We start from the raw sequence: 10,411 nt of genomic DNA, 5'->3' as shown, positions 1-10,411 counted from the left end.
ATGGCGCTTTCTAGATCAGTAGTGGTGGTAACGAGATCTGGACAAATAGTTCACAACTAATAATGTATTTCAGCACTATAACCTCTTTTTATGATCACAGCATGGCTGAGAGGAGATTGCAGTTTTCTTGTATTAACTTGTCACTCAGCACATTACTTTTGCTTTCACTCTGTGGTGTGGTTGGGGTGAGCAGCTTCTGACACCCTAATGCTCACACTTACACCGTACTTCCTCAGATTGTTCTGTTGTGTGTTGTGAGTGCCACGTATGAAGTGAGAGAAGGCATCAGAATCCAACCCTTGGTGTCCTTCTCATTATTTTGGTCTAGAAGATTACAGAGCGCATGATGTGGTGTTATAAAAGGAGAGAGATTTCCTACGAGCGTTCCAGATGGTATTGGTTTTAATTTAATACACTGTTGAAGATTAATTGAAAAGGGGATTTATTTTAAACTTCCACTGAGTAACGTCATCATAAGCTACGTGAGCCTCCCTGATTAAGTCTAGTGACAAGCTATGTGCTGAAACCTGTCTTCCCTCTTAGAGGCACATTACACAGGCTAATGAGGCCAATAAGAGGAACACCACAATGGTCTGTCACCAATTCATATTCTGACTAGTGGCAGAGAGTTCACTGCCATTGTTTCTCTGGGATAACTGCTAGAGCTTAATGTTAGGATATAGATATTCAGGCCTGTCTGTAAAGGCCTAAACTTTAATTTAGGTGTATTCTTATCGCTTGGCTAGTTATAGAGGTATAAAAGAAAGAATCAAAATCACTGTCTGCCGGTGTAAGGGCCTTCTCTTACTGTGACAGACTGAGGCCCTGTTCTTAGGCTAAGGCCTTTGGCTAAGCAGCAGAGGCAGCCATAAGCTGGGAAGCGACCGGTCACATCCTCACATTCCAAACTAGTCACATTGAAATAAGGTGCTATTAGGCGGTTAGGAATACAATCCTGTCCTGATAATGCCTATCACCTCCAGAGAAAGGGAAGTGCCTAGAAAATGTAAAAGGAAACTTAGTTTGATAGCATCCTGTCTGGCAAGAACTCATTTATCAATAGCTGGGATGTGAAATCCTCATTTCTGTGTTTGTTCTATCACTGTAGTACCCATTTCCCTATTGTTTGTCTGTATAATCTCTGTCTGGTTCTGTGATTGTTTCTGTCTACTATATAATTAATGTTGCTGGGTGTAAGCTAATTAAGGTGGTGGGATATAATTGGTTAAATAATCATGTTACAATATGTTAGGATTGGTTAGTTAAATTTCAGGAAAATGATTAGTTAAGGTATAGCTGAGCAAAACTCAAGTTTTACTATATAGTCTGCAGTCAATCAGGAAGTAAGGGGGGGAATGGGAACAGGGAACGGGGGTGGGGAAATTGGAATCATGTTTTCCTATGGGGGGGGGAATGGGAACAGGGACACAGGTAAGGCTCTGTGGTGTAAGAGCTGGGGCGGGGGGGGGACATTAAGGAAGGAAACTGGAATCATGCTTACTGGAAGTTTACCCCAATAAACATTGAATTGTTTGTACCTTTGGACTTCAGGTATTGTTGCTCTCTGTTCATGCGAGAAGGACCAGGGAAGTAAGTGGGTGAAGGAATAAGCCCCCTAATACGTAACTATGGACTGCAGTTGCTGTTCTTTGTGATAATGGAAGAGTGAACAAGTATCAGAGCATATATAATATTGTATGTATCTGGTGTTTATCACCATTTTGTTTAGTTTCTACCTATGCATGTTAATCTCATTTTCTCAAGCTTATAGGCATGTTTTGTTTTCCAAGTGTATAGTTGCTAAACATTTAGTGATTCATACTGCTGGAATATAACTGTCATGAGGTTTTTCCACCCTTGATTGTACTTTATTATTAATTGGTTTGCACTTTTAACTGGGTTGAATTCTCTGTCTTATGTTATGCAGGAGGTCAGACTAAATGGTCCTAATGACCCTCTTGGGTGGGGAGTCGGCAGATACCGGACACAGTGTTGGTATATAATACTTTAAATGCTTTTTATTGATTACAAAAAAACCCTTATTAACTTTAGATTTACACCCCAAACATACTGTACCAGAGTCCAAAGGTCAGAATGGTTCCGATGGCCATTCAAGATTGTTAGAGAGCTTACTCCTTCACTCTCCCATTTCCCTGGTCCTTCCTGCATGAACAGAGAGCAACAATACCCGAAGTTCGAAGGTGCAAACAATTCGATGTTAATTGGGGTGAACTTCCAGCAAGCTTAAATGCAAATTCCTTTTTCCTTATTTTCGAATCCCAACTTACTTCCTGTTTGCCCCAAATTTATATAGTAATATTCTTAGCTATACCTTAACCAATCATTCTATTGAAATGTACCTAACCAATCCTAACATATTGTAACATGATTAGCTAACCAATTATATCCCACTGCCTTAATTAGTTTACACCCAGCAAAATTAATTATACAGCAGACAGAAACAGTCACAGAACCAGACAGAGACCATGCACATAAACAATAGCAAAGGGGAAACTATAATGGCAAAACAACACAGAAGTGAGGATTTCACAACTACATCTATAAAGACATAAGGGTTTCGCAGCTGTGTCTATTGATAAGTGAGTTCTTACCAGACAGAAACCTATCAAACTAAATTTCCTTTTACATCTTCTAGGCTCTTCCCTTTCCCTGGAGGTGATAGATCGGATCACCTTTACAACAGCCCCAGATTGCCTTATTTCAATGTGAGTAGTTTGGAATGTGAGGATGTGACCGTTCGCTTCCCAGCTTATGGCTGCCTCTGCTGCTTAGCCAAAGGCTTTAGCCTAAGAACAAGGCCTCAGACTGTCACAGTGAGAGAAGGCCCTTACACAGATTCTTTCTTTTATACCTCTACAAATAGCTAAATGATAAACATATACCTAAATTCTTAAAGTATAGGCCTTTACAGACAGGAATGAATATTTATATCCTAACAGAGATTAAATTAGATCATAAGATCATAAGATGCAGGGAGCTGGCGAAAACCACATCTATATCCACATGTGACTCTGGATCAATAAATGACTCAGATTTGCAGAAGTCCATTTAGTTGCGTCAGCCGTTCTTTGCCTTTGTTTCTAGGCCTTCTACCCACACAATTCCAAAGAGACAATCTTGGGTGGGCCACCATGATCCAAGGCATGCCATTTCCTCCAATTCTTATACATTTTTATATCAGTTCATCTGGTTGTTTCTTTTTCTGCTGATTTTCCATATTTTTCTGAGAACATAACAAGATTGTTTTTGCACAAATAGTTCTAATAGTCCTTGACCTTAAGTTCTTGCTATGGTTGCCAACTTGCAGTGTATGTATTCGTGTCAATCACGCGTCATTCATACCAGGCCTCAATGACCTATGACATATTACATGGATATATGAATCACAATATATCTCTCTCCCAACAATGGCATTATGCATGTTTTGAAGTATTGTCTCCATCAAGGAAAGTTTCCAGGGTTTTCAGAACTAGATGTTTCATGTCAGGATCTTAAGTCCATTGTTAGGTGCCCAAAAAAGAGGTCTGTTTTTCAGAAAAGCTGAGCTCCCTGCAGCTCCCCTTGATTTGGCTGTACAGTGCTTCTGGAATTCAGATAACTGACTGTCTCAGGGTTTCTTGCACCTTCATCTCAAGCATCTGGTAGTGGTCATTGTCAGGGACACGATTTTAGGACAGGGTGGGCCACTGATCTGTTCCAGTTTGGCAGTTCCTCTGTTCCTGTGTAGATAGAATGCAGTGAGCTGCAGTATATATAGGATGATGGAGTTAAGACCTTTACAAAAAGTACTGTAGGATTTTATTTACCTCAGGTAACCAGGACCTTAATATATTTCCTATCAAAAAGATAGATACCTTGCTTGCACATTGTCCTGCAATGACTCTGGGGAGGGCGGGTTACCTGGAGTGTCCCTTAGAGAGAGGGATTTCTGGAGCTGTATCCTTGCACTAGCAAGGAAAGAGGAGAAGTGTTTATTAAAATTGCTTTCCTTTTGATAGTTAATATGGAACATACATTTAAGAAAGATTCTCCAGCGCTCAATCAAGTACACTCTGGTGGACTGCAAAAGCTCCTTGACCTTGACCATAGCACCCTGTCACTCAACGTTGCCTGCTGGCCATCAAATAAGCAACGAATGAGTCAGGCAGTAGTCAGTGCATGTGCCATGGGAAGAAATAGTTCTAGAGCAGGTAAAACAAAGGGAAGGAGCATATTTACTATTCCACAAAATGTGATCATTTGCCCATGGTCTTCTCATCAATGACAAATGAAAGCAGTCCTATGGTACAGCTGTGGTATATTATTCTGAAGGGCTGTTATATATTTTTCTGATAAAACCATTACAGGTTATTTGCTAGTTTGGGGGGGAGCTTCCAATATAACATCTGTAGCGGAGCTGTTTCGGTCTGTAGACTCTCTAGATTATCCACGCATGATCAGAGAACTGAGTTTATCTCATAGTGAGAAATGCTGTAACTATCTAAGGTGCTCTGAATTGTCTTGTTACTGTCCAGTGAAATTAGGTTAGATCTGGACTGAGTTGTCTGTGTCTCTGTCTCAGTGGGATGATTGCTATATCTTCTCTGTGTATATTTTTCCTTGTTGAGGTTCTGAACTGGAAATAAACAACTCCCCCTTGCTCCATGTGTGACACCAGGACAGTTTGGAGGCACTCAAGCTAACAGGCCTCTGGTTTAAAAGGGAGGCATGCTGTGATGGGGACCCTGGAGTTGGGTACTCAATTGCCCACTTGCGCTCTGCACCAGAAAAGCAGTTAAGCATATGCTTAATTTATACACATTAATATTTTATTTCAAGTAATATTCTAGCCTTGTCAGTAATGTGAAACCATATCTTTCCAAATATTCCTTTTACACATCTGCCAAAGTGGTTAGAAATCAGTACCCTAGATCCCATTTATACTTTGGGTTAGAGGGAATCATTCAAATAATGATTTTCAGATGCCAATACAGAAGACTTTCTGAAAACTTTGCCATCCTTTTTGCCTATTCCTCCTAATTCTCTGATCTGCATTCACTGTACATTAGTCCCATGAAACATGTTGTTTTCCAATGAGTAAATTCTTCAGATCTTTCAGTAACCCTAGGGGATGCCGTTCCTTTCATTATTTTCATGATCCATTTGATTAAGTTCTTGACTGGCTTTATTTTCAGCAGGTTTTTTTTTTCTTTTCATTCCCTCCATTTGCCTCAGAAAATATTTTGATGGAATTACATTAGGAAATAAAATATTTTTTATTCAAAACACTGCCCACATTTTGTTCTGCTTTTCTATTAATTTCCAGCCTTACCGCAGTTTGAAATACTGCAAATGTGTAAATATTGATATTCTTAACACTCGTAGATGGTTCCACACCATAGAGGAAATAACATTTTTGATAGTGAAGGATGGTTAATGCTAGAGGTGGTAATAATGGCACTTCACATTTCTATAGCATTATTCATCCACAGATCTGAAAGTGTTTTGTATAGGTGTGTGAGCATTTGTAAAACAAGGCATAGAAAGCAAAAGTGATTTGGCAAAAATCATACCGGGAGTGACTAGCAGTTGAATATAATATCCGGGTTTCCTGATTTTCAGGTTTGTGCTTAATCCATTGCAGCTGCCTCCTCTAATGCACTTCTGTTCTGTATAATGTAGCTAAATATCTTGGGGCAGATCCGGAGCCTGGTGAAAATTGTCATAGTTCCACTGAGGTCAGTGTCCATTTGGATCAGTGTCTCAGTCTGGTGTATATGGCCCTATCGTTCTGTCATGTCACTTGTGTAATACACCTCTTTGTTTGGAAAATAAAGGCAAGTACTTTCTATTTCTAGTTCTGGGGCCAAAATCATCCCTGGTCAGACTTTTGATCTGAGGGAGTTTAGATCCTGATCCAGTTCCAAACTTTGTGCCTCTCCCCTATATCTATCATAGACTGAACAAAAAAACGTGGGTCTACACAACCCGTTGTCTTGGGGGAACTTCAGATCGAGTTATCTTAGACATATGTCCCAGTGACCGGGCAACAAAATGGCAGATGAAATTCAATGTTGAAAAATACAAAGTAATGCACATTGTAAAACATAATTCCAACTATACATATAAAATGATGGGGTCTAAATTAGCTGTTGCCACTCAAGAAAGAGATCTTGGAGTCATTGAGGATAGTTCTCTGAAAACATCCACTCAGTGTGCAGTGGCAGTCAAAAAAACTAACAGAATGTTGGAAACCATTAGGAAAGGGATAGATATTAAGACAGAAAATATCATATTCCATATATATAAATCCATGGTATACCCACATCTGCGTGCAGATCTGGTCACCCCATCTCAAAAAAGATGTATTGGAACTGCAAAATGTACAGAATATGGCAACAAAAATGATTAGGGGTATGGAACAGCTTCTATAGTAGGAGAGATTAATAAGACTGTGACTTTTCAGCTAGGAAAAGAGATGATTAAAGGGGGATATGATAGAGGTCTATAAAATCATGACTGGTGTGGAGAAAGTAAAAAAGGAAGTGTTATTTACTCCTTCTCCTAACACAAGAACTAGGAGTCACCAAATAAAAATTAATAGGCAGCAGATTTAAAACACACAAAAGGAAGTATTTTTTCACACCACGCATAGTCAACTTATGGAACTCCTTGCCAGAGGATATTGTGAAGGCCAAGACTATATTAGGGTTCAAAAAAGAACTAGATAAATTCATGCAGGATAGGTCCATCAATGGCTATATTGGCCAGGCTGAGCAGGGATGGTGTCCCTAGTCTCTGTTTGCCTGAAGCTGGGAATGGGCAACAGAGGATGGATAACTTGATGACTACCTGCTCTGTTCATGCTCCCTGAAGAACCTGACATTGGCCACTGTTGGACAACAGGATACTAGGCTAGATGGACCTTTGGTCTGACCCAGTATGGCCATTCTTATGTTCCTATGTTCTTATGTTCAGGATGGCTTCTGCAATGGATGATACAGAGGACAAATAGAAGGCTCACAAATGGTTTTAAGTGATGCTACCCAGTTACTATACATTACTGCCTACATCCCCTTTCAAATCCCATTTGAAGATTCATGAGTGCCTTCTCCACTCTACCACTGGAATGGGTTGAGTGGTGGTGAAAAGGTGGGAAAAGAGTGGGATAGAAAGAGCTAGCATCTTTCCCTAGGTCTTCTAGTGCATCTTGTCTTCTTTCTCTGTCTGTCTTTTATATTGTAAATCTCCTGGGCCAAGAGTTATCTAGGTGTTATGTACATGGCTGGACACATTGCTGGCAATTTAATGAATAATCGCTAAGGCACAATGCCTCCTAGGTCTAATTGTGGCAAGGGGCAACCAAGTAATAATAATCCTTACATAGATTTTTTCATGAATAGATCCCAAGTCTCTTATTAAAGATGGGTGGGCAAACTGAGGCACACCGAAGATAAATGACTTGCCCAGACCCAAACACAGACTTAGAAATAGCAGCAAGTCTTCCTGAATCTCAGTCAAATGCTCTTTCCTATCCCTCACTTACGGAGCATTGGCTACAAATCATAACAGAGCCATATGCTTTTCCTCAGTGGAACTCCCATTGAGGTCAGTCAGAGCATAGGCAGAGTAAAACTGAGTAAGGACCCCAAGATTTGGCCCTAACTGTTCAGTATGACAATTCGATTGTATGCAATTGTGGCACTTGCTTCTGCTAATAGAAGGTGGGGGGGTACAAATAGAGTGACCAGATAGCTAGTGTGAAAAATCAGGACAATTTTTTTTTTGGGGGGGGGAGGGCGGAGAGGGGAGATGGTTTCATATTTAATACAAAGCCCCTAATATCGGGGTGGTCCCAATAGTATCAGGATGTCTGGTCACCCTAGGCTCAAATGGTATTTGAATGGTACTAATGCTAGCTTGTTTGTGATCCGTGGCTAAATATAATCAATATTATGATTCAGTGATGCTGCTTCCATGCAGCAGACACTTCTGAAAATAGGAAATCTGATTTTAAAATAGCAGGTACAATATCCTACACTTTTATAGCTGGGGATGGTGTGTTGGGGAGTGGGTGGGATGAATTGCTGACACACTGGCTTACCTGCTATTGCATCTGTGTAACTTGTAAATGAATATCCGTTGTAATTAAGGCTACATTCATATGAATATGAGCTATTACACCATCAAACAAATGATTCTTGACCATTCTCTTTGAAAACAGCAACTGACTAATTCTCATAGCAGACATAGTAGTCATAATTTATAACAGCTAATGCATAATTATCTGTGAGCTGTGCCTTTTTTAAATCTTGGCTTTTGGTACAGTGAACCTTTTAAAAATAGTTCACTCTATGAGTTTCCACCTGACATGTTCCAATTTAAATTCAATTATTTGGGGTGAATGAGTTGCAAATTATTATGGGTTACAGCTGGACATACCCTGTAATCAAAGTAATATGAATCTTACAAGCATAGAGGCCGTTGCAACTGGACATCCATGTACAGATTAAGCTATTCTTATTGCCAGTTATTTAACACTTTGGGAGGTGGGGAGAGAACATATGAATTGGCATATTGTAACAGACTCAAGGTCCACCTAGCTGAGCATCCTGTCTCCAACTGTGATCAGCACCAGAGCTTCAGAGGAAGGTGTAAGAACCAGACAGTAGGCAGATGTGGGATAACTTGTTCCCAGTGAAGTTCTCCTCATAATCCCTGATAGCTGGAGGTTGGCTTTTACTGTTATTACAGATGTTCTTGGTCTCCATATAAAGAGTAGAGTACTACTATTGTCAATTATAGTGTCTTCGTCCATTAGTCTAGTGGAATTGTCTTGTGCGTAAGACAATGTGTAAGGCCGACAGACCTCAGTCACCGGCCAGCAGGAATGAACCAGGAACCTCTGGAGCTTAGTACATGAGCCTCTACCACATGAGCTAAAAGCCAACCAACTGTTAGATAAGGCTGTAGAACAGACTCATTTCATCTCTCTCTTTAAGTGGTCTTGGTGCCACTAGATGAGACAGAACACCACACCCAGAAGATGTGTGGGTTACAAATGCACCGGGACTCTGGAGTAAAGGTGGTTAGAAATTTTTTGACAACATATTTTTTCTACAGAAAATACGGATTCACTGAAACCGAAAACTTTCTTTGCAAAAGGCCTGGCTTTGACTAAACTTTCTCAGGTTCAGTATGGAATGTCTGGTGAGGCCGAGAACCAGCTCAAGAGTAGCCAATAGCTTGGTGGTTAGGGCACACCCAGATGCTGTGGTAGAGTGAGGTTCAAATCCCTCTGTATTCCAGACAAACACCCTAATCACCAGGCTGTAGAGTCAGCCTTTCTCTCAGCACTATTTAATATGGAAGTTATACAAAGTGGACCATCTCCAACAGAAGAGATTGAGAGAGCCCTATTTCAGAGGAGCCAATGGTTACAGCACTTGGGGGAGGTGGGGAAGACCCAGGTTTAAGCGCCTGCTCTGAATCGGACAGATCCCAGACTTGAACCTGATTTTCCAGCTGGCTTCTGGGGTGGTCTTTCTCCACCTTTCCACAAAAATTTGTGACAGGTGTCCGTTTTGTCTTGGTTCAGAGGGGGAACATTGTTGAAATCTCAATTATTTGCGGGATAGGAAAGCCATTTCCCATCGAGCTGTACTCAAGACATCTGTGTTCAATGCCTAGCACTCTTTACTATTCTGAGCCTCCCTCCCTGTTTGTGGTCTTTACTCCCTCTCTTATGTCTTGTCATGTGTTTAAACTGTAAGCTGTGTGCGGGAAGAACTATCATTTTATTGTGCATGTATGCTGCCAAGTACAGTGGGGCCCCGATCCCTTACTCGGGCTGTATGTGGAACAACAATACAAATAATAATTAATATTGATATTCTGTTCAATTCAGTTCCCAAGAACTGTATCAAGCAATTCCTCAGCTTTGCATCTGTCAAATGTGCAGTATTCTCTGCAGTCCCGTGCAAGGGGTTTATAAGTACTCTGCATCATAACCATATTTCATGTTTCTTTCAGGAGATGCAGCCTTCAAGACTCTGCAAAGCGATCTTATTTGGCAGAAACGCTATGCATGAAATTAAGCAAAGTGGCAGAGCATTCTGGTTCATGAAAGGGCATTTTGTTTGTGGACTATGACTCCTATAGAAACTGAAACTTCAGCAAATATGTTTTAATTCATTTATATTCTCTTCTGTTTCCAGGAGCATCCTGCAGATATAGAGATCAATATTTTATAACTCCAGACTTACCCCAAATGCAAAAGCATTACTGGAATGCTGTGCTTTGAAGCAACAAAACAAACCGAAAAACCCCCAACAGATAAAACAATGCTACCATAAAACTTTTAAAGGTCCAGATCCACAGGTGGTGTAAATCAGCCCTTTATATTTTAAAA

This window comes from Natator depressus, chromosome 4 (genome assembly GCF_965152275.1).
Source record: "Natator depressus isolate rNatDep1 chromosome 4, rNatDep2.hap1, whole genome shotgun sequence".
In the NCBI taxonomy this organism is placed as follows: domain Eukaryota; kingdom Metazoa; phylum Chordata; order Testudines; family Cheloniidae; genus Natator; species Natator depressus.
This window is presented reverse-complemented; position numbering follows the sequence as displayed.